This window comes from Pogoniulus pusillus, chromosome 6 (assembly GCF_015220805.1).
Source record: "Pogoniulus pusillus isolate bPogPus1 chromosome 6, bPogPus1.pri, whole genome shotgun sequence".
Lineage (NCBI taxonomy): Eukaryota > Metazoa > Chordata > Aves > Piciformes > Lybiidae > Pogoniulus > Pogoniulus pusillus.
In genome coordinates this window covers 32497747-32523756 of record NC_087269.1, presented here as the reverse complement: position 1 = coordinate 32523756, position 26010 = coordinate 32497747, and the positions used below count along the sequence as shown (strand labels likewise).

The 26010-nt window shown below is 42.2% G+C and overlaps 1 long non-coding RNA gene across 1 annotated transcript in view; it reads left to right on the top strand.

Annotated features, from left to right (window-relative positions):
* Positions 1–12713, top strand: part of LOC135176244 (uncharacterized) — a 240697-nt gene extending 227984 nt beyond the window's left edge. Inside the window, exon 5 of the long non-coding RNA XR_010302578.1 lies at positions 12638–12713. This is a non-coding gene — a long non-coding RNA (uncharacterized LOC135176244). The remainder of the gene's footprint in view (positions 1–12637) is intronic.
* The last annotated feature ends 13297 nt before the right edge of the window (positions 12714–26010 follow it).

Below are 26010 nucleotides of genomic sequence, written 5' to 3'. Positions count from 1 at the left end.
TCCGGAGGAGCAGAGATGAACAATATCTGTCCAGAGGAGCTAGACCAGTTCTTATGGATTCCGTGTTGTGAAATTAAGGTGCAAACGAGACCATGTATCACCATGAAACTGTTTATTAAAGGATAAGGTTGGGCAAAATGGAGGGAGAGAGGGGAGAAGGGGGAGAGAGAAAGATCAGAACCAAATGAGAGAGGGGAGAAGGGGGAGAGAGAAAGATAAAGAGATCGATGGAGAAGAAAAAAAGGAGCAGGGAAGGGGAAAAGGCTGTGATCATATTACCCTCAGTCACAGATGAAGGGGAGAGAGAGAGACGGGTGCATGGCCCAGGGATGATCTTCTGTGGAGTTTGTCCGAGGTTCTTCAGGTGGTGTGCAGTTCTGGTGGTCTGGTGATGGTCTGCCCTCGGTGGTCCGATGGAGGTGCCACTCTCGGTCTGCTGGTGATGCCACGCGTGGTCTGGTGGGAATGGTGGTCCGCTGGGAATGCCACCCTTTGGCAGGCATTTCTCCTGCCTTTTTATACAGTTTTCTGCTCAGTGTCCAGCTGCAGCCCCCCCAGGGCATCTTCCTGTGCATTCTCACGCATTCGCAGGGGTCCGGCGTCGCCGGGGGGAGGGCCTCCACCCTCTCTCGGCTACACCTGTCCACACCCTGCATACACATCCTTTGGGGGCAGCTGAGATAAGATGGAGGCTTCCTGGGCAGTCCAGCCAGGGTGAGGTCTAAGAGTTTCAAAGGTATTGTTTGTTGATTTGCATCTCTGAGCTTTTGGGCCAAGCACCGAGTCTGAGTCCCAGAAGTAACAAGATGAAGGAGAGATGATGCAATCTTTGTTGATTAAGGAGGGACGATGCAATCTTTATCTTTGTTGATTAACAAGAGAGAGGATCAGACTCTCACATTGTCCCCTCGCTCTCTTTCAAAAGCCATCTGAGGCTCATCAAGGCCTATCAAGCTGCATAAAGTGGGTGCTTATGCTGGGGAGCCATGCAAAGCAGGGACAGTCCTGTCCCTCAGGAGCTTGTCCTCTGGAGTGCCAAGGGACTCTTCCTGCAGGAACTATCCAGGCAAGGGAGAACTCTAAGGCAGGAACCCCAAGGCGGGAAGTGCCCCAATATTTATACTCCACTGCCTAGGCGTGAAGACCACAGCCAATCCCCTGCCTGATTCCAGCGCGGGCACTGCATGGGGCACCCCTTGTGCCAGAAGGGCCCTTTGCTCCCTCCCCTTCACGTCTGCAGGGCCTGGGGGGGAACAGGTTTTTTGCACCTTCTCCCATTAACCACAGAGGGAGAGGAATTTTAGGGTATACAGGACTCCAGGACAGTGATCTTCAAGGTCTGCTGCTTTTGTTATGCATGTTGTAGGCACGTTTTGGTCAGGTTACTGGTTATGTCTTGGCTGTTCTCCTGTCAAAAGCATATGTGTAAGCCAAAGTCTGTTTTGCATTTACAAATTAAGAGTCCTCTCAAACATTAAGGGAATGGAACATCTCTCATACAAGGAGAAACTGGGGCTGTGCTGTTTGGAGAAGAGGAGACTGAGAAGTGACCTTATCAATGTTTATAAATATGCAAAGGGTGAGTGCCAGGAGGCTGGAGCCAGGCTCTTCTCAGTGATGCAGGGTGCCAGGACAAGGGGCAGTGACTGGAAGCTGAGGCATAGGAAGTTTCATTTAAACATGAGGACTTTTTTCACTATGAGGGAACACTGGAACAGACTGCCAAAGGGGGTTGTGGAGTCTCTCTCTCTGTAGATACTCAAAACCTGCCTGGTTACATTTCTGTGTGGTCTGGTATAGGTGATCCTGCTCTGGCAGGGGGGTTGGACTAGATGATCTTTTGAGATCCCTTCCAGCCCCTGATAATTCTGTGATTCTGTGTTATCTTGACAAGATGTGCAAATCTTGTAATGACATAAGAAATGGAATATTTGTTGTCTGATGTTGTTTTCTATTTCCTCTCCTCTTTCCCTGGTCTCTTCTCATGCTTCCAGAACTTACTTTCTGTCCAGTAATTCAAAAGCTATACATATTGTGGCTCTTAAAGTTCTAGATTCTACTGATGGGACTCATTGAAATGTGTATTTGGACTGAGTAGCCCTCTTCAGCCCTCTACCTCAGCTTCTCCACATCAATATGCTGATGCACTGAGACCAGCCACAATGAGGTTCTTGTCTGCTACCTATTTCCTCTTCAGAGTCTCTGATAGGTGGGTCAGAAAGCCAGGAATTGCCTTTATGACCATACAGCCTGACCTCAGGCATCACACAAAGCTACTGCCTTCCTGCAATAACACATCCTTTCTCTCACATGAGTTATATTTGTTGCATTGTCAATTTATTCTGTAACACATTTTCTTTCTGTCCTTTATCAACCGTGCTTGTTGCAGCCTTCCATGGGCTAAAGGAAAGAGAACACAATAAGCAATAAGGGAGATGTCATGGCCCTTCCACACATTCATTCTCAGCAAGCTTTTGTGCAAGAAGCGAGAAAAGGGCCATGATCTGTATAGAAAATACATATGGTGGGGGAGTAGCATTGTAGCTACAAGATTCAATAGCATTTACTCAGGCAACACTTTTGAATTGAGAGGATCACAGAGTACAATCTATAAGGATACACATCTCAAGGGGAAAAGAAAAACGTTGCTGGGGTTATAGTGTTGGTTTTCTTACCATGGAAAAAAAGAAAAAAGAAGTGTGCAGCGTTCAGGGGACTGAGGCAATCCAGCAAGTCTGTAATAATAGATGTCTTGAAGTATTACACAGATCAAGTAAAACAACTGGACAAGTTTTATAGATGTTATTTCTCATTCCTTAAGTCTACTGCTTCTGAAAATAGTTTCTGTTCTGCAGCACACAAGGCGAGAGGCTGCTGTCATCCTAAATAGCCTGAGGAAAAGTGAGAGTCACAAAAATAAAAATTAGTCTAGAAATAGAAAGGAGAAATAAGACAAACTCTCATTCAGATTCTGGGTCCTTGCTTCCCTCTCTGTCTGACTGAAGAAGAACTCTGAGAAGTCAAGGCGTTTATACAGTTAAAGCAGGAAAGGAAGATTCAGTCACTTTGTTCCATTTTCTTCTTTGCAAGGAATACATGTTAGTGATCAAAGGAATGACAGAAAAAAACTAACCTTAATGTTACAGAAAAGGCTTGAAGACCACCTCATAATTGTAGAAGGCCTGGGCAACATGCTGCAAGGCTAGCGGGCTGCTATAGGATCTGGAACAACGAAGCATTCCCCTTGCTTTTCACTGCTCCCAAAGAGAAAGCAGTACCAGCTTCTAACCCACTCCCCCCCTCTTTATCTCTTTTTCTGACAGCACTTGTCTTTTCTCCTTCTTTCACCAGACTTCATCTTGTGAAAGTTTCCATGTTTTCCTTACTGAAAGAAAAACTGAGAAAACCCACTTGCAGAACTACAGAACTTATTTTAAGTGGACACTTTTGCAGGAGTTCAGAAGCAGAGGGGAAAAAGGGTATAACACTTTAAAATGCATTTAAAAGAATTGATGAGCAAAATTGTACAAGAAAATTTAAAAAGATCAGTCCTTGAGTATAAAATATTCTATAATCCATTAAATATGATTTTCTATGAGCTCATGCCTGATATTCTTTTAATGCTTGTTTGTCTTCTCCTCTTGCTTCTCGTCGCTAACATGTCCACCAGCTGCTGAGTGGGTACTATGAAAGTTCTTGTCTGCTTCCTGACTTTGGCAAGGATAAAACTACAGTGAATTGTAGCTGACTTTCCTCCAGAAAGTAAATCATTTTCTCTATTTGATACAGTTGCTAACTAATGTTTTTAGGAACTGGATATGTTTGAAAGTTACCTCTGTTGAATTGTGAGCAGACTGGAACAGACATATAGACAGACACTGCAAGTCTTGGTTTTGCTGGAAACCAGAATAAAAATCATGTTAGCAAGATGTCATTTTAAAGAAGGGCCATCTTGGAAACTACTGATTATCTTCTGCCATGTGTTGCAAGCCAGTACTTGCTTGTCAAAAAATAAGTGGCAGGTTTTTAAAGAGCTTGCTTTTCCTTGCTCATCACGTGTATATTTTAGTCAGGGATTAAAATAAAATATTTACAATCCCAGTAAAACATGATGACTTGCAGCAACTGTTCCCCCAACAGACTTAGCCAGACTGCTCACATATGTTGGTGAAACAAAGTGGCACATTTGCTGAAGTAAAAAGACTTGGTGCCAGGGGGCTGTAGGACACGTTGCTTCCTCCCAAAAGACTCAGATACCTGCCGCAAGATGTGCTTCACTATCCCTTTCCTTAAATAATAAATGCAATTACCATTGTTTCCTGGCCTACATGGCTAGAACTGCTGGGCTTTCATATGAGCTATGGTTTTGGCTCATGTGTTCAGTTTCAGTGAGACCTTGCTGAGACTTGTCATGGGATCAGACATTACCCAAGACCTGGTAAGGGGCCTGGAACACAAACCCTGTGAGGAGAGGCTGAGGGAGCTGGGGGTGTTTAGCCTGGAGAAGAGGAGGCTCAGGGGTGACCTCATTGCTGTCTACAACTACCTGAAGGGAGATTGTAGTCAGGTGGAGGTTGGTCTCTTCTTCCAGGCAACTAGCAATAGAACAAGGGGACACAGTCTCAAGTTGTGCTGGGGAAAGTATAGACTGGATGTTAGGAGGAAGTTGTTGCCAGAGAGAGTGATTGGCATTGGAATGGGCTGCCCAGGGAGGTGGTGGAGGCACTGTCCCTGGAAGTGTTCAAGAGAAGCCTGGATGAGGCACTTAGTGCCATGGTCTGGTTGACTGGATAGGGCTGGGTGCTAGGTTGGACTGGATGATCTTGGAGGTCTCTTCCAACCTGGTTGATTCTATGATTCTATGACCTGTATTCTAAGTACAATCATGGTAGGCATTTCTTCTTGAATAAATAAAATAAATTAAAAGTTCTTGTCAGGCAGCATTTTTTGAAGTTCAGTTTATAATTTATCTTCATTTTGTTGCCAATCATCTATAATCTTAGAATCATAGAATTCATGTAGTCATAGAATCAACCAGGTTGGAAGAGACCTCCAAGATCATCCAATCCAACCTATCAGCCATGTCCAGTCAACTAGACCATGGCACTAAGTGCCTCATCCAGGCTTTTCTTGAACACCTCCAGGGACGGCAACTCCACCACCTCCCTGAGCAGCCCATTCCAATGCCAATCACTCTCTCTGTCAAGAACTTCCTCTTAACATCCAGCCTATACCTCCTTCGGCACAACTTGAGACTGTGTCTCCTTGTTCTCTTGCTGGTTGCCTGGGAGAAGAGATCGACCCCCACTAGGCTACAGTCTCCCTTCAGGTAGTGGTAGACAGCAATGAGGTCATTCCTGAGCCTCCTCCTCTTGAATGTAATGTAGCTATTCTAACTTTCTAACTATCTGTTGAGTGGCTTCCATGAACAATTTTTTTGGCTTAGGATTTGCTGTATTTGTTACATTCAAACAGGCCAAGTAACTGTTTCTGTCCAACTAAACTCTTTAGAATCATCTTTTGACTAAATCAAGATAAAAGTTAAAACCACCCAAAAAAGGACTTCCCTCTAAACAGGACTTCCCTCCAAATAGGGCTTTCATCCATTGCTGTTCTTTGTGCTTCCTGAGTCTTCCTAATACTTGATGTATTTCTTCACCACCATAATGGACTGTGATGAGGGGGGTGTCATTCACTTTGTGATGTTTGTTGTAGATGGTTGATTAAATTAGGGTGATGGAGGAGTTGTTTGATTATAGTTGTAGTTCATAATATAACATGTAATCAAAAGATAAATCACCATGGGTGTTTATTGGTATAGAAAAGTTGAAATCACAACCAAGAATTATAGAAACATTATATATACTTAAGTTGAACTTATTTGTTAGGCTATAAATAAATTGTCTGTCACTAAGGCATGCAAACACAGCCTTTTCCAATACAAACTACTATAGTTTCAAGAGTCTCACACAGGTGGATTTCAAAGTAGGAAATGATTTGTTCTGTGAGGTAAATTAGTCACCAGCAATTTTGAAAAGAGAGTGTCTCAACACTTTCTTCACCTCTATCTTTACCAACATTGCTGGGCATTTGGGAACAAAAGTCCAGGTCAATGTATACAGACCTACCATCAAGGAAGGACAAATCATTGTGTGAACTATTACAGGAACTTGAACCCCCTACAAATGGGTCCTGACAGTATCCACCTGAGGCTATAAAGAGAGCTGGCTGACAGTATCACAAGTTTGCCATTGATGCTAAACTGAGTGGGAAAGTGGTCATTTGGGAAAGGAGCACCACCCTGCAGGCTGGGAGAGTGGACTAACAAGAACCCAATGAAGTTCAGTATTGACAGATGTAAGGTCTTGCACCTAGGATATTATAATGGAGGACTGCAGCACAGACTGGGACCTACCTGGCTGGGAAGCAGTTCTGTGGCAAGGAGTCTGGAGTTCCTGGTGGGCAATAAGTTCAGTGTGAGTGTGCAATGAGCACTAGATGCAAAGAAAGCCAACGAGATGCTGCATTGCATCAACAAGGGCATCACTGCCAGAGATAAAGTCATTATACTACTCTACTCTGCGCTTTGTCGAGCCACACTTGGAATGTTGTGCTCAGTTTTGGTCTCTGCTGTACAAAAAAGATGTGGACAGGCCGCAGAGGGTCCAGAGAGGGGCCATGTCATAGTAGGCCTGACAAGCCAGAAATAGGCTTATACATGTCCTGGCTTGAACCAGAGAATCCTTGAGGTCTTTTCCAACCTGATATTCTATCATACATTTTTGTTCAATGTCTTGGATACAGACAATTATGTTCTGAGTTAAAAGCTTATCTGTTTCTGTGCTATAGCTTTTATTGTGTTTTATAATTGTTAATCACAAAATGCGAGTATCCGTATTGTTCAGTGAATCTACTACTTCTGCTTGCAAATCACCACAGATAGCAGACTTTAAAATTGGCACTTCCCTCTATATAAACCAAACACAGTTTGGAGAGATTTATGGCTCTTTGATATGGGATTATACAATGGGAAGTGATCATGTCTCGTGCAGAGAAAGATGAGTCCCTTCTTCCATAATTGTACTTTTCACCAACTTTAAAGGCAGCCTACAGAAACTAGCTCAAATAGAAATTTGCCTTGAGGGAAAATGCTACTTCATATGGAAGCTTTTAACTTCTTTTTACCATAATAAATAAGAAAACAGGATCATTTATGCATGCAGTCTATTCATATTTACAGAGTGGCATATGTATGCCTCTGATATGTTTGCAAGGCTGTGAACCAATTAACAATAATTGTGCTTTACAAAGTAAAGGGGCTGGGCTGGTACATGGGGTTATGACATACTGGCATTTCTCCCGGACTGCCGACATGTACAATTGAATCTTGGGTTTGATTTCTGCTCATGCTGTGAAAAATAAGCCTTAAAAACGCTTATTGAAGTGCAGACTGATTCAGCGTTGTCTACCCACATTTGCAACGTGAACCAGTATCAGTAAGAGATGTGAGCTGACCCTTTCATTTCAATGGCTAACTCAGAGGTTACAGGTTAGGAGTGCAGAAGTCAATATTAAGTGCTACTTTGCAAAAGAGTGGGGAGGAATCACATCAGGGAGATTTACACATCTGCCTCTAAGTGGCCCTTCATTTCCATGCAGATGGAGCTAGATAATAGTACATTTCTGTCTTCTTAAAGTCATAAATAGCATCCCTACATGCTAGTGCATGTCTCACCCATCTTACACTTCATTTTTATGCTGTGAATAGATATAAAGTCTAGATTTCTGTTTTGTTACCCTGCATCTGCATCTGCTTAGTATGAACAGCATTTTTGCCAGCTTTTGAATTTGATTTTTATTATAGGAAAAAGTTCTCTTTATCGTATTCTAAATTAAACTTTCACACCTTTTCATCCTGAATACACTTTTTTTGTCAAGGACAATACTGAAAATATTGAGTTCATTAAAAATTATAATTAATTAATTTTATCACAATGGCACTTAGAAGCCCCTGCTGAGACAGGAGACCTATTACACCAGGCACTGTAGGGACACATAAAAGAGTGAATTTCTGTTTTAAAGAGCTGAAAATTGAACCAGAAAAGACATGTTTCTCCTGGCTTCAGTGAAACTGAATAAGGGCTTTTGTGATATTCTTGGGCAAGCTGGAAGCCCCGTGTTTCATTGAAATATCTTTTTCATTCCAAAGTTTCATAAAAAATGCATAACAAATGAAGCTGAATTCAATTTTCAGTTAAAAGGATCTCAGACTATCTGCTGCTCTCTTTCCCCATAGCCTGCCCTTCTGCTTTCTTCCTCCTTCCCGTGCAGAAACTATGCAACAGCCCTTATGTCACCTCTTCAGCAAACCTTTTCAAACACTTGTGTCTTGTTATAACCTTTCTTATATTGAATTTTCAGATTGCAAAATGTATTTTGTTTGCCATTTTTGTTCACTCTGTAGTTACGTGAAAATATTCGGAACTTTCAAAGCAGTGAAAACAAAAAGGAACCAAGAGAACACCCTCCCTTGTCTCATTCTCCTTCCCATCAGCTCTATCAGCAAAAGAGTTAGCAAAATGTTGTGTGAGAAGTGCAATAGTTGAAAGACTGTGCTCTCTCTTACCATAAGCCTTGAACGAGCAGAGCTGAAGGTCGTTGATTTGCAAAGGCAAATCTACCTTGAGAAGCAAAGTAGATTGACAGTCTACCAAGTTCATTAAATTAATTTTACATTGTGCTCAAATGCAGCCTTTTGCTTCTGCTCTGCATTTAATTACATAGTCTTCTAAGATCTTTCCTACCAGCCTAAGAAGTTAGAAAGAAGTTGAAATGTGGCAGGAAGGAGGGGCTATGTGTGAGGGGCAGCTGCAGAGGGTGCCAGGCAAATTGTGAAGTGACTGATTAGTGCAGACAGTGACTGAAAAAGTTCCAGCCAAGTGTGATGGCTTCTAAGAGGAAACAGCCTTGTTTCAACTTGACTATTGTTCCCTGATAATCTTTGAGGCTGGAGTGAAATTCAAAGCAGCATTGTTCTAAACATTAATCTAATGCACAGTGGTTCCTTAACAGCTCACTCTGATTTCCAGTGCCTTTAATCTTGCAATAAATTCTGATTTGATCTCTCTCTATGATATACCTTCCCAAGGAGATGGTAGAGAGAGAACTAAGGGACGCTGTCCAGGCCAGTTGAAGTATTGAGGGGCCCACTTGAGGCCATTGTGAAGAAAAAAAGGACAGCTTTCTAGGCTCTCCAGTATATTTTCTCTTATAAAAACCCAAGTTGGCAGTTTTAAATTGAGTAAAACAAGTGGCTAAATTACTTTCTGAAAAGGAACTGCTGAACAGGAACACAAGCTCTCCCATGAATTTCTGTACCCAACAACCAAGTTCTCTGTAGTCTCTCTCTGACACACAACACAGTTACTTAGTTTTGTGTGGAATCTGGTGAATGATGTTAACTGATTAAGAAACACCGCAAGGACTGCTTCAAAGCACCTGGCTTTCAGATGTGTAACCATGATTTCCTTAAGCATGAGGTGCTGCAGTAGCAAATCAGTTGCAAGGCTGATGATGGTCAGGCAGACTAGGACTGTATGGTTCAAGCACAGGCAGTAAGACTTGGAGGAGGCCTGAGAGCGATGCAAGAGCCAGCTGATTCCTCAGGTTTCTTGTGTTGACATCTCCCTGCATGTTCTGGGAGAGGCTGCACCACCAAATGAAACAAGTATTCACATGCACCTATGCTAATGTACTAGTTTGAAGCTAGCTAGAATGTTTAGGTGAGAAGAACTAGATTACAGGCTGTGAAAGGGAAATAGTGTTGATGTCTACTTTACTCATAGGCATGCTCAGATGTATAAGAACAAGAGTAAAGACATAGAGAAAGCATTCGGGCATTGCCTGGGCTCTGGGCTGCATTTCTCTCTAACCTCACCTACCATCTCTCTTACTAACCTCCCTGGCCTACCCTTTATTCTTCCTTGGGCACAAGGCAACGTCTGGGGTAAGGTTGAGGGGTGGGATAAGGTGGAAGGGCAGTTGGGAGCCCCTCCTGGGGACTCAGGTTTCTAGGAGGGCTGTTGTGTTTCTGCATTACCTTTTACCTTGTATATTTCTGTATATAACTGAATATACTGTAAATATCTGCTTGTATATTGTGCTAAGCTGTAAATAATAAGCTCCATTCAATTTTCAGAGCCAGTTGAGTCTAGTCTGGGTGATTTCCAAAGTGTGTGGGGACAGGTAACACCCAAACCACTACAGCTAAGCTCTGTCAAAACAGGGGCAAGCCTGGCTTTCCCTCAGCTGGGTGATACTGGCCAGTGGCAGCAGCAGCATGGCTGTGCCTTGCTTCCTTTCACTTCCACATGTGTTGTTAAGTGATTCTGTAATGGATAATTAATTGAATTTTCCAGCATTTTAAAATGTTTTCACTATTTGATATTTCCAATTTCTGCTGGGTGAATTGACATCATTTTTACAAAAAGAAAAAAGACTGATAAAATTTCTGACTAGACAATAATCACAGCTGGGGTAAACTTCTCACGGTTATGCTTCTGGATTATGTAGGAAATAGCACATCAGGATGGACTGCTCTTAGCTGCTATTCAAACAGCTTGGCAGCACATGGAGCATGAAGATGAGTTCTCTATGCCCTGCTGCACAGCACTGTGCCATTTGAAGGGTTAGCAAGACACTTTAACAGCCTGAATGCCTGTCGCACTTCACCTGGACTGTAGCTTTGTTTTCCTGTCTTGTGCATATATCAACGTCTCCAGTTAGTGGAACTGTCAGTAATGATAAATTCACCAACAAGGTTTTAATAAATGGCATAGTGCAAGAGAGATGGCAGGATTAAATCTGAAGTGAAAGCGAAAGCAGGAGGTGTATATCAGGCATGAGTCTATGAGTGTTATGGAGGAAGAAAGCAAAGTAGTTGTAACAGGATGAGTGCATTGTTTTGCTTGTTGGCTTGGTTTTCAAATGCCTTAGATCCTTCATAGAATCATAGAATTAATCAGGTTAGAACAGACCTCCAAGATCATCCAGTCCAACCTAGCACCCAGCCCTATCCAGTCAACTAGACCATGGCACTAAGTGCCTCAGCCAGGCTTTTCTTGAACACCTCCAGGAACGGTGACTCCACCACCTCCCTGGGCAGCCCATTCCAATGGCAAAAATAACTCAAACAATAACAAAATAACTCAAACACATTGCTGCATCCTGAATTCTACACCTCATGAGAAATACTTTTTATCATTTCAGCTTTAAAAAATCATAAAGATATAGATATATTATATCATAGATTAAGATATATTATCCACAAAACAGACAACAAAAGGATAGTAGGGCCAAATGAAGCTGTTTTCTTCTGCAACTCTATTTAAAGTAATCAGAGTTTAATTTCAGTAACAAAGGAAAGTTCAGTACTGCAGAAGCAAGATCTGGATCTGGATTTGATGTTTCCAGCTTCTTGGGGTGTGCCTCAGCTTAAATTTTTGTACTGCTCTTTTCACCACTTAGCCACATCATGTCGTCTTATCCTGTAGTGCCACGCATCAAAACTTACTAATGGAACAAACACAACAATCACTTTAAACCTGTGCTGCCCTGCTTCCATTATTTACTAAGGTACATCATGTATGACTGATAAAGATGGTCTTGGAACTAAATTTAAAGGCATATTTATGTAAAAATTCTGCATATGTGTCTAAGTCAGTTTGGGGTTTTCTGTGCACACTGTTCTCCTCTCGTGAGGAAAGAGACCTTGTTCAGGACACGAATAAAAGGAAGAGGGAACAGGCACAAACATGAATTCTCAAAGAATGACTTTATACATGCAGTATCTTCAAAAGCATCTTCTTTCATTTTAGGAAGGTTTGCATCAACCTTATGATTAGTACTGCCTTATTTTACAACTGTAACTCATAACATTCTACTTTTGTAAACAAGGTTTCAAAAAGGAGGCATATAGTCTCGGTACAGTAGCTTGCTGATGAGTTGAGGATTGTGCTACTTTTGTGCAGTGAAGTAGTTACAGTTAGTCCATGTCCTGAGTCAGGAAAACAGAAAGGCTCTTTCTTTCTTCACACAAATTTTGAGGGAATTAGTGTGAATGGCAGAATTTGGCAAAATATTAAGCGTGTAAATGAGCAGAGCACTGAAACAAACAGGCAAGCTGATCACAACATGAAGTCATACTGATTGTTCACTTGCTATGTGTGGGTTTAGTGCTAATTATTTATGATACTTCATACTGTGATAATAAATATTTTTAGGTATGCTTTGTGAGGTTAATGAAGTTGTACTGCCAGATTCTGACACCTTTGTTTTTAATTATCTACTGCTTATCATGTACATTGACCTCACTGACTTAAGAAGTTCTACCGTTGTTGTGAGCATGGGAAAGAGGAACAGACTTTGGCTCTTGGAAAAAAAGGCATATATATGACACAGGACAATCTGGATTAATGAGATATTTTGCACTGATGTTCCATAGAAGCAAGAGATATATCTGTTTAGATTTGGAGAGGTGTCTTGCTGGAAATGGCCATCAAAAAGAACTCCAGCAGAGGACACAAAAGCATGTAAAAAAGTGCAATGAATTTTGACTGCTGTTCTCTTTTTGATGCAGGGGGAACAATAATAAATATCGAACAAAACAACTCCATCTGTATTCAGAGCATTTCAATACATGGAAAGTTAAATGCAAAAAGAAAGAAAGCTTGCAGAGCCAGACCTATTGACTCCTGCTATTTCTATTCTGCATTGAACATGAATGGTGGATGGCACACAAAGATTTGCAAGATATTTACATTGCTGTGATTAACATATAATGAGAAGCACATTCGGTTATGTGGCTTTGTTATTTAACTGAATCATTAATCTTTTGCATCATAGGAACATAATTCAGCTGCAAACCCTGCTACTTTATTTCATTTGAAGTGACTAACTTAACATGTCAATTTCCAGCCTCAGCAGTGCCACATTATTTCCTGAGCTGCCATTTATCCCTGTAGGAGGGACTTTGTACCATGAACAGGCTGCTCTATGATAAAAACCTGCTTCTTTTGTGGAGGACAGGCAGTGGAAAGAATCCACATTCAAGCTGTGAGTCCTGCCTTGCACACGTGCTATCCATTATGATTAGGCAAGTGTGGCACCAGCAACTCTTTCTTTCTGCCAGTCCTCATCTGTAACCCTTTAAAGATTATAATGTCTACATAGTCTTCCTCCCTTGGATTTTTCTCCCACTGTACATGCATTAGATACTTAAAGAAAACCACTGGAGAAGATTTCACCTTACTCTGTTCAGTCAGAGCAACAGCTGAGGCCTAAGCCTGCCAGACACCCACCAAAGGCTTCTCTAATCAACCTTCCTTCAGAGTTGAAGTAGATTGTGCATAATTCTTACTTCAACCAGAAATCCAAAGCAAACCTTTTATGATATGAAGAAAAAAGGAATCATAGAATTTAATCATAGAATCAACCAGGTTGGAAGAGACCTCCAAGATCATCCAGTCCAACCTATCACCCAGCCCTAGCCAGTCAACTAGACCATGGCACTGAGTGCCTCATCCAGTCTTTTCTTGAAGACCCCCAGAGACGGTGCCTCCACCACCTCCCTGGGCAGCCCATTCCAATGGGAAGGCAGCCCATTCCAATGGAAATAAATAAACAAACCCTGGCTATTATAAAATGCAATTCAATATCTAGAGGACATCATGAGATCACAGAAAAAAATAACTAATGCTCAGTTCACTGTTCCTGTCTGAAAAAAAGCAAAAATTAAAACTCCAAACCCATGAAAAAGCCAACCCCAAAAAAAAGAACTCAGTCTAAAATTACACTTGACATGTCTTCTAGCCAAATCTAAAGTGCTCTGACACCAGTGGCAGAAACCTGATCATTTTCATTGCTTCTCCCATCTTTTGGGTCAAATTATCCTGTATAAATACGACTTTTATCTCACTGATTAGTGCCTCGCAGCAGATGATAAAAATTCAGTATCTCTCATTTGCCTTGAAATTTCCAAGGCTTACAGGTTTGGTCTGACTCTGCCTGAATATTCAGCAAACAGCCTAGCACATCACTGTTTGCTTTTGGTCATTTGATATGTCCTTTGGGCAGACATGCAGGCATTTTTCATTTCAGATATCCTCATTCACAATGCACTGTGGTAGTTTCCCAAAGCTGGTTCAGAGCCTTAGAGCAAAGCAAAGAAGTGGATTTTAATTTTGAGTTGTAGCTGCTCTTGTCAAAGTTCAGTGCATTAAGCATAGATTTTATTTTTGCTGCTCTCTCATAACACCAGGAACTACATTAACTACAAAACACATGTGCTTAAAGTAAGTAAAGTAATGGAGAAATATATTGTTCTTGTTATTTGAAATGTCACATGAGATCTTGGGCTTATTTCAGTAGCACAAAGGAGCCAAGCTGCAATTTTCACAAAGGAATAGTTTTAGATGCATAAAGTGAAGAGGTGAAATCTTCTTCTTCTTCTTTTTTTTTTTTTTTTTTTTTTTTTTTTTTTTTTTTTGCTATTGCTTTGCAGCAACACAGCAAACAACTACCTCCATGCAGGTACTTCTCTGCCTTCTAACTGAAGGTTTCATGAGACTCCTGGGGTGATCCCCCCTTGTTTAAAGCCATATTCCCTCTGTTCAATTTGACATTCTTTGTGTCAGCTTTTGCCACCTATTATCTCAGCTCAAATGCTGTTGTACTGTAACTAACTACACCATTAAACTAAAATCCTATGGGAAATTGAATCCAGTTCCGGAGCCCCCATTAAAAGAAAGATGTGAATGTGTTGGAGCTTGTCCAGAGAAGGGCCATGAAGATGATCAGAGGGCTGGAGCACCTCTGCTATGAGGACAGACTGAAAGAGTAGGGGCTGTTCATTCTGGAGAAGAGGGGACTCCCAGGTGATCTTGTGACCTTCCAGCATCTGAAGGGGGCCTACAGAAAAGCTGTGGAGGGACTTTTTAGGCTATCAGGGAGTGAGAGGATTAGGGAGAATGGAGCAAAGCTGGAGGTGGGGAGGTTCAGACTGGACGTGAGGAGGAAGTTGTTCAGCATGAGAGTGGTGAGAGGCTGGAATGGGTTGCTCAGGGAGGTGAATGAGGCCCCATGCCTGGAGATGTTTAAGGCCAGGCTGGATGAGGCTGTGGACAGGCTGCTCTAGGGTAGGGTGTCCCTGCCCTTGGCAGGGGGGTTTGGAACTAGATGATCCTTGTGGTCCCTTCCAACCCTGACTGATTCTATGATTCTATGAATAAGTTGTAGGAAAGTCCACAGACCGTGCAAAGGCTGACATGGACATCAAACATATGTTAAGGTATAACTTCTGTGCTGCCTAACACAGAAAGAAGAAGCCAGTGTTGCTACCCTTGTGAGGTTGTCATGAGCAAAGATGAGCATATTGAAATGTTAGTCTCTGCTCACTTCTCCCATGTTACTTCTGTTTCTTCTGGTAAAATGTTCACCTTTTGTACTCTGCGTGTCTCCATTTTTTTTCTGTCTCTCTTCATTCCCTGGCTATATTGAATATGTGAGACAGTACTTGAGACAATCTCACTGCTTAGCTTCAAGAACGGAAGACTGAAGATTGGTGTTGCTATGGAGTAATGCTAAGCTTGCTTCAATCCCTTTAGTATAATTCTGGCTGCAAAAGAGTTGCAGGGGAAAGTGCTTTTGAGAAGCTGCACTAATCCAATTATTTCTCCTTCCTTTTACTTTTTCTTTTTAGCCTTGACTTTAAAATGTAAATTCTCTAGAAAAGAACATTTTAAAAGCAATAAGCTCAACTGTTGTAAAGTTCATCCTATATATCTGTTCCACAGAGACATATTCAATAAAGTCCTTCCTGTAGGTATATACATTGACATACACAGGCTCAGGAATTAAGTTCATGGTGTTTGCTTAGCCACAGAGCATGAACAGACATGAAATATAAAGGATGTCCCTTTGCCATCTTCTGAAGAAATCATTAGTTACTCGTTAGAATGATTCTTTTAATGCAGTTTTGCAGTAGTGTCTCATAACCTGCATGGTCAACACTGAGAATTCGATGTCTAAAGTACTATGCTCAGATTTTCAGTACAGCTCAAAGCAAAAGTTTATAGACTTTTCAAACTTGAATTCTGGCACCTTGGGATCAGGATGTTGGTTTTTTTATACAGTCCGAATTCATGAATAGCAAGATACTTAGATAATAGCAGGGAATTAAACTCTTCCAGAGTAGCTTTTTTTCCATAGAATAAATAGCAGGAAATCAAATTTGCAGTATGATGCAATTGTCTCAACTACAATTCCTCAGTGTGAGGCAGACGATGCATGGAGACTGTTAGGAACTGCATGACACATGAGTTGAGAATAGAATAGAATAGAATAGAGTAGAATCAACCAGGTTGGAAGAGACCTCCAAGATCATCCAGTCTAACCTAGCACCCAGCCCTATCTAGTCAACTAGACCATGGCACTAAATGCCTCAGCCAGGCTTTTCTTCAACACCTTCAGAGATGGTGACTCCACCACCTCCCTGGGCCCATTCCAATGCCAATCACTCTCTCTGGCAACAGTTTCCTCCTAACATCCAGCCTAGACCAACCCCTACCTGGCTACAACCTCTGTTCAGGTAGTTCTAGACAGCAACGAGGTCACCCCTGAGCCTCCTCTTCTCCCGGTTAAACAACCCCAGCTCCCTCAGCCTCTCCTCATAGGGTTTGTGTTCCAGGCCCCTCACCAGCTTTGTCGCCCTTCTCTGGACACGTTCCAGCACCTCAACATCTCTCTTGAATTGAGGAGCCCAGAACTGGACACAGGACTCAAGGTGTGGCCTGGCCAGTGCTGAGTACAGGGGCAGAATAACCTCCCTTGTCCTACTGGCCACACTGTTCCTGATCCAGGCCAGGATGTCATTGGCTTTCTTGGCCACCTGGGCACACTTAAATGTAAGGCTGAGAAAACCTGCATAGAAACAAGCCAGTGCTATTTCTTCAATGCTTTACTTTTAAGATTTTTCCTAACCAAATTAATGACACATGCTCAAGTTTAAACAGTGTCAAATGAAGCCACTGTGAAATACTAAACCTGGCAAAATTATGGTAATTTATCACTCCGTGGCGCTTCCCAGTTCAGACTTATATTTGACATCAGTGATAGAAAACGTGCTCTCTGCCTGCAGTATCTAGAACACTGTATTCACAGAGAAGAAAGGACTTCTGCCTAGGCTGCATATGAACAATGAACACATACAGGCAGCTTGTGCTTACCAAGTAATCTTTGCATCTTACAGTAACATAACCCAGTCCACACAATGAATATAAGCACTGCATTTTTTCTAGCAGTTAGGCACATATTTACATTCTTGAATCTTTCATTTTCACTATGAAAAATAACATCACTAGTAACCAGTTGAGTGTGCAGTTGTTGCCATAAATGGGTCACTCTTTTGCTACTAGGAAGATATGACAGAATTAAAAACTGAGGCTGAGCAAACACAAAATAAAACATCAGATGATTCCAAAGGCTTTTGCCATGTTGTCCACTCTTTCAAACACCTTATGGTCAATATCATCTGCACCCACAAAAATCTCACAGATGTTTCAAAAGTTACATTCAGGCTAGATTTTTGCAGCACTAATATTGTGTTTTCCCTTGCTATTGCTATGGGAAAATGTAAGTCCAAAGGCAGAGTAACAGCTCAGGATCTCAACAAACTTTACACACTCCTTTCCCTTCTTTCCCTTTCCTGCTGAAGACTGGTGTTTGTTCTTCTACTGCAGAATCTGTGGCAAAGAAAACCTTAGGTGGAGACCAAAAGTATACATCTACTTGCCAATGACAAAGACAGACCTGATCATATTGCCCACAAAATCTCAAAAATCTAATGAGTTAATCATACAACAGACATGAATAATTGACGTCCACTGACCTTAGGCATTATCCTAGAAACAGTCAGCTAAGAGTTACTATTTGTGTGCTTGACTTTTGGGCCGGTGCTGTGCTCCTATAATTTGTTTTGATTTGCTAATCTAGTGCTGTATAATAATGGCAAATAAGCAGTAACAGCCTTGTTAGTACAGTTCATAAAAGCACACTTTCCAGTAAAAAATATGTGCGTGCATACATGAAGAAAGAAGGATTGGGGTGAAGGGAAGATATTGGGAAGTTAGTTAAAAGTTTTCTAACCAGAGGAAAGAGACAATAACTCTGGGCATGGAGGACAAATAGGTTTCCACAGAAATAAGTTAAAATTCCCCCCTCTTTCTCTCTCACCACCTGAACTCTGCAAAACTCTGTGTTGCAGACAAGGTTTATTTGATAATACATGTGAGAAAAATCCTGACTGAGCACTCTGCCCTGAGCAAAGCCATAAATGCTCTGTTGCTGTGTGGTCTGCCATAATAATTCAACTTTTTTTTTTCTTCACAGTTATGACTGTTCCTTTAGCAATGCAATAATATTTTTTATCCCACCATAAATGCAGCTTTGAGAAGGCAGAAAAAGCATATTCATATTTATTCTTTATCTTACAGGCTCTATTGTCATTATCCTGTTTTGAGATTTGTCTTTTTCTTACATATTCCAGTGCCTGCTTTAGAGCACCATAGTTAAAAGTGATTTTTTCCTTAGGCTTCTTCCTGCCCTACACTGCTCATCCTAATGATCAAAACTGGATATTAATTTTTCAATTGTTTCATTTATTTCCCCCACAAGTCTCAAAATGTCTTACAAATGAGAAGTATCTTTATGCATGCTTAACAACTGGGAAAACGTCAAACAGAGAAGAAATGTTTTGCCTGTGGTCACAGAGGGGATCACACAGAGTATGGAATAAAACCATAATCTTTTTAACCAGACTTAATGAATTCAGGACTATGTTGTGCAAACCCAAACATTGTGCTTCTAGTTGTGAAGGTGACATGGGCACTTCCTGCAGGGTGCACAATTATCAGTGTTAATCTTTTCTCTCTAAGGCACAATCTGTGCTTCTGACCCTGTGTTTGATTACAAACACTGTAACTCATCTCACTTGCCTTGCCAATTTACAGGATTTAACTGTATCACTTGCAGAGGCAGTTCCAGAATAGAATTATAGAATCGTCAAATCAACCAGGTTGGAAGAGACCTCCAAGATCATCCAGTCCAACCTAGCACCCAGCCCTAGCACTAACTGCTCCATTCAGTCTTTTCTTCAACACCTCCAGGGATGGCAACTTCACCACCTCCCTGGGCAGCCCATTCCAATGTCAATCACTGTTTCTGTCCAGAGCTTCCTCCTAACATCCAGCCTATACCTCTCCTGGCACAACTTGAGACTGTGTCCCCTTTTTCTGTTGCTGGTTACCTGGCAAAAAGAGACCAGTTCTCACCTGGCTACAGTTTCCCTTCAGGTAGTTGTAGACAGCAATGAGGTCACCCCTAAGCCTCCTCCAGGTTAAACAACCTCAGCTCCCTCAGCCTCTCTTCATAGGGTTTGTGTTCCAGGCCCCCCACCAGCTTTGTCGCCCTTCTCTGGACTCATTCCAGTATCTCAACATCTCTCTTGAATTGAGGAGCCCAGAACTGGACACAGGGCTCAAGGTGTGGCCTGACCAGTGTTGAGTACAGGGGAAGAATAACCTCCATTGTCCTACTGGCCACCCTGTTCTTTATACAGGCCAGGATGCCATTGGCTCTCTTGGCCACCTGGGCACACTGCTGGCTCATCTTCAGCTATTATCTACCAGCACCCCCGGGTCCCTTTCTTCCTGGCTGCTCTCCAGCCACACTGTCCCCAGCCTGTAGAGCTGCTTGGGGTTCTTTTGGCCAAAGTGTAGAACTCTGCACTTGGCCTTGTTAAATCTCATCCCATTGGCCTCTGCCCACCCATCCAGCCTGGCAAGGTGCCTTTGCATGGCTCTCTTACCCTCCAACAGATCAACACCAGCTCCTAGCTCAGTGTCATCTACAAATTTACTCAGTCCCCTTGTCCAGATCATCAATAAAGATATCAAACAGGTCTGGGCCCAGCAGTGATCCTTGGGGACCACCACCAGTGAATACTTCCAAATGGATGTGACACAATTCACCACCACTGTTTAAAATATGTTAGGTACAATGGAAAGACATATGCAGGGGAATAGGAAAGGAAATAAATCATGGTTATGAGAAGGTTGCTTATGTTAAAAAAAAAACATATTTTAAAATCACATATTTTATTTGTGTTCGTTACTAATCTTTTATTTGGTGCACCTCAGTTGGTACTGAGTCATAGAATCAACCAGGTTGGAAAGGACCTCCAGGATCAGCCAGTCCAACCTATCCCCCTGCCCTATCCAGTCAACTAGACCATGGCACCAAGTGCCTCAGCCAGGCTTTTCTTGAAGACCTCCAGGGACGGTGCCTCCACCACCTCCCTGGGCAGCCCATTCCAATGGCAATCACTCTCTCTGGGAACAACTTCCTCCTAACATCCAGCCTATGCTTTCCCTGGTACAACTTGAGACTGTGTCCCCTTGTTCTATTGCTGGTTGCCTGGGAGAAGAGGCCACCCCCCACCTGGCTACAATGTCAGTTTCATTGAGTATCACTGTATTCTCTTGTTCCCAGCCAGTTTAAAAAAGAAAATCTTTGTGTTATTCATTTAATGATTATTCTTAAACAAAATTACTTATTTATAATTTTGAGCTATGTTGTTGTTGATGATGATGATAATAATAATACTCATAAATTTCTGCAACATAACACTATAACCTTTGGGAGATGAGGGAGATGAGCAATCACACAGTGGTTAGCATTCATGAGAAATATCTTTGTTTTGAATAAATGTCAGTAGAGATAATAAGATAGTAGTAGCTAAAATGCCTGCCATTGAGAATGCCAGTACTCCCCTCTGTGAAAGATGCTGATTTAAGGCTTACCAATGCTTGGCTTCATGCATGATCTTCCTTACCAGGAATGGACCATCTGGAAGAGGACATTTAATCTTGCTTGAGATATTACCTCTGGGAAGATAGAAAACTAAAAGGATGGGCTAGCTGAGTCATATCTGATAGGGAAGTGGAAGAAACTGAGGGAGGGTGCCTTGTCCAGGATTTTCTTACAAATATCAAAATTAGTATTAATTTTAAAAAAATCAGACCAAAAACACTCAGAAAAAAAAAATCAAAAAAACCCCAACCAAAATAAAAGGGAAACGGATTACAAAGGGAGGGAGCAATAGAAGAGGAAATCGTTTTGTGCTTTGCATTCAAATCCTGCTATCATCAGGACTCATAAGTGGTATACCCTTGGTCATTAACTTTTATGAAGTGCTGATTTCCCTTTTGGCTTCCACCAGTCTATCAGCCCTGCAGCAGAGGCTGCCTTTCTGCACACAGCTGAGCCAAGTAATTGCTCAGTGTGGTCCTCCAGTAAAACATTTTGTCACAACCAACCTCTCACCATTTACTGAATAGCTTTGAAACAGCCTCGGACTGTCTGAGTGAATGACCACTAATGACCCAACTGTTCTTAGGAAGACATAGCACATTCTTCTGCCAAGACTGAACATTTTTCTCCTATGTTTAGTACCTATCGAATGTCAGGTGCAGCACAAAGCAGCCTGATGTTCTCAAAGCCATCTTTCTTTCCCCCACCTTGTGTGCACCGCCTCTACATTCACTATAAATTACCTAAAACTTGTGTTTACAGTGCTCTGAAAAGTGCAAGGCAGGGCTCATGGTTCTCTCTATGGCCATTTTGAACAGTTAATGCGTTGGTTTTCAGAAAATAGAACAGTTCTGTGGTGGGAAAATGTCATTTCTCCTATGTTAGGTCTTCTCTGACTTTTTACAGGAGAGCACAAGTAGATCTGAAGACTGAAGTACATTTGTATAAATCACAACTTCTTTCAAAACTTCAATATTATTTCACAGTTCACAAGTTATTGAGTATACAGCCTGAAGTAGCAAACAAAAAAAAAAGAAGGTTCATGGAATCTGCTACACAAATGCAGGCTAAAACAAAAGAATATCTCTGTAAGTTGCACTCTATACATAAGGTTTTTCTAGACCACCTGTTCTAAGCAGCTAAGACACAGAGAACCAACATGGCACATTGACAACGGCCAGAGGACTCAGTGAAAAGACAAAAAATGAGCAAAGAAGCAAAAAAGTGCAGAGGAAATACAGATCCTTACATGGACATTCTGCAGTATCAGAGACTGGTTGTGCAGACAGTGTTCAAGGAAGGCAAGCATTCAAAGAAAGGAAGTGTGTGATTGTGCAAAGTAGCTACATATCCTTAAAAGACTCTTTGCAAGTCCCCACAACAGTTTTTTATTTCTTTTTTTGTCACACTAGGAGGTTTAAAATCCCACTTGGATGGCAACCAGTAGGGCAATGGGTAGAATCATAGAATCACAGAATGTCAGGGGCTGAAACAGCCCTCGAATGATCATCTAGTCCAACTCTGCTGCCAGAGCAGGATCATCTATACCAGATCACACAGGAATGCATCCAGGTGGGTTTTTAATATCTCTAGAGAGGGAGACTCCATAAACATGGAATCATAGAATCAACCAAGTTGGAAGAGACCTCCAAGATCATCCAGTCCAACCTAGCACCCAGCCCTATCCAGTCAACCAGACCATGGCACTAAGTGCCTCAGCCAGGCTTTTCTTGAACACCTCCAGGGACAGTGCCTCCACCACCTCCCTGGGCAGCCCATTCCAAAGGCAAATCACTCTCTCTGCCAACAACTTCCTCCTAACATCCAGCTTATACCTCCCCAGGCACAGCTTGAGATTGTGTCCCCTTGTTCTGTTGCTGGTTGTCTGGGAACATTAGTCAGGGTTAGAAGGGACCACAAGGACCATATACTTCCAACCCCCCTGCCACTGGCAGGGACAACCTACCCTAGATCATTTCATAGAGGGCAATGCCTCTTCCTCACATTCCCTGCCTGTCCTTCCTAAAAATCTTGTACCCATCTATCCCTACATTCCAGTTATGGTAATCCTCCCACCAAGTTTCAGTAATAGCCACTATGTCATGGCATCCCATCAGCACAGTGGCCCTTAATTCATCCTATTAGTTGCCCAAGCTCTGTGTATTTGCATAGAGGCACCTCAGCTGGCCTGTCCCTATCATCCTCTTGTGCCAATTCCCCTTGATTTCTTCAGATTGTCTTGGTGCACCATCCCTGGCTTGCTTCAGGGCAGCAAGTTGAGGACCCTCATTAGCTCTCCATCCCTCTGCCTCCAGTGAGCTGCCCCACTGTTTGTCATATTCCTATCAATACATTACATAAAACATTACACAATACTTAGGACATAATACTCAATTTATATTTATTCTACACCATTTGAGGGTGTATAGAATCATAGAATCAACCAGGTTGGAAGAGACCTCCAAGATCATCCAGTCCAACCTAGCACCCAGCCCTAGCCAGTCAACTAGACCATGGCACTAAGTGCCTCAGCCAGTCTTCTCCTGAACACCTCTAGGGATGGTGGCTCAACCACCTCCCTGGGCAGCCCATTCCAATGGCAAATAAACCAGGTTGGAGGAGTTCTCCAAGATCATCTTCCTGTGTCCTTTGTACATGGCACTGTACCTGACCACAGTATCACCCTGACTGTCTCACTTTAATACTGTCAGAGCACTGTCTCTGTGTTTGTGTACAGCAGACTGATGTAGGAATCACATCAGTAAACGTAACTTCCTAAGAAGGTATTTTTCTAGGCTATATCAGACTGATTCCTAGAAATGAAGCAATTTGTCTCATGCTTCTGCTGAAGACTCAATGGCTCTATCTGTAGAGGGAAGGTTCTTCTGTCACCCCTCTCATCAGAAAATCCAGTACCTTGCTTTTTCTCTGTTTGCAGCATTGTCCTTGCACAAAGGGTAAACTGGCAAGGCACTTGCTGTGGAGAAGCAATAACCACAAAAGGGCTTCTCTGAGAAATCTCACAATAGATTGTTTGAACAGAGAAAGAATTCAGTGGACATTCCCTTTTGATATGAACATTATGTCTAAAAAAAAAAAGAATTTCAAATTCCTCTGTGGGATTTTATTGAATTTAAATTTCCCATGACTCATTCCGTGATTAGGACCAAAAAAACCCCACCAAACACAACCAACCCAAAACAACAACAACAAAACCTTTAATGTTTGCCACAAGAAACTGAAGCAGGGTTCTCAGTGCTGTTGCATGGTAGGAGATAGGAGGAATGGAAAGATTAAAAAGGATGACACCAGCTCTAGTTACAGGTTGTGCTAGTTTGAGCCTAGCTAGAGTGTTTTGATGAGAAGAATTAGATTAGAATTAGAAGAAAAGGAAACAATGGTGATGTCTACTTCACTCATAGGTTTGCTGAGATGTATAAGACAAAAACACCAACATAGATAACAGAGTTTGCTCTCTGGCTTTGGGCTGCATTTCTCTCTCTCTAACCTGCTGTCTGTGTGACTAATTCTTCTGCTTCCTAAACCCCCTGGCTGATCCTCCAAATTCACCTTGAACACCAGACAAAGTCTGGGGTAAGGTAGAGGGGTAGAAAGAAGGTGGAAGGGTGATTGGGAGCCCCTCCTGGGGACTCTGGTTTCTGGGAGGGCTGTTGTGTTTCTGTATTACTTTTTAACTGGTACATTTCTGTCTATAGCTGTATATATATTGTAAATACCTGCTTGTATATTGTGCTAAGTTGTAAATACAGGTTCATTCATCTTGGCTGAGTCTAGCCTGGGTGATTTTCTTAAGTGTGGGGGGAAGATGACATCCAAACCATCACACAGATCTCCTCTCTTTTGCACCCCTAGCATTCAGTGCCCACTGCAGCCAGTGGAAAAGGGGTTTTGGGTTTTTTTTTTTTTGTTTGTTTGTTTTGTTTTGTTTTTTAATTGTATCTGCTTTAAAGAGGGAGAATTTGAAATTAGCTGTTCATACTGTGGTGGTTTGGTTGTTTCCTGCTCCCGCCCCCCCCCCCCCACTCACAGACACTTTGGAAATCACCCAGACTAGACTCAGCTGGCTCAGGAAATTTAATGGAGCTTATTATTTACAGCTGGCACAATATATAAGCAGATATTTGCAGTATATACATTTATATACAGAAATATACAAGGTAAAAGGTAATACAGAAACACAGCTCCCCTTCCAGAAACCTGAATCCCCAGGAGGGGCTTCTAACCACCCTTCCACCTTCTCCCACCCCTCAACCTTACCCCAGAAGTTGCCTTGTGCCCCAAGGAAGAATGGAGGATCAGCCAGGGGGATTAGGAAGCAGGTGGATTAATCAGAGAGATGGAGGGTGATCTTAGAAAGAAATGCAGCCCAGAGCCCAGGCAATGCCCAGCTGCCTTATCTATGTTTGTACTCTTGTTCTTACACATCTCAGCAAGGCTATGAGTGAAGCAGACATCACCATTGTTTCCCTCACACAGCCTCTGATCTAATCCTTCTCACCAAAACAATCTAGCTAGCTTCAAACTAGCACACATCCACTTCACAAGGCTCATCATACGTATGCAGAAACAAGGATGCTTTTAGTAGATGTTGTTTGAAATACATATGGAAAGAACAAACCGTATGGCAAGACTCTTTTGGAAAGAACAAAATGTATGACAAGGCTCTTTTCTCTGATTCTGAAAAAGAGAAAACAAGGAGAGCAGAGGCTGAGTAATAGTTTGGAAATGTTTCCAAATGAAATGGCAAGTTCTCAGAAGCAAGCACTACTCTAAGCTCTGCATGCTGCCCTACCTTCCCTGAACCAGGTGCTGAAGAGTTAATGCTAATTCGCCACTCCCAGGGTGGGCAATTAAGATAAATGGTGACAGCTGTGGCAGGAAGTAGGCACTCTCTAAAGAGAAGTTTCCAGAGAACCTTCACGTGAGGTGGCTGTGCTGCTTGTGCAAGCTGGGGCAGGGTTTCAGGCTTTGTTTCCTATGCTCCTTCAAGACTCTTCTTTCTTAATGGTTTTACAAATATCTGTTTTATTTACTGCAAACTGAAAAACCTGCATCTCTTCTTCT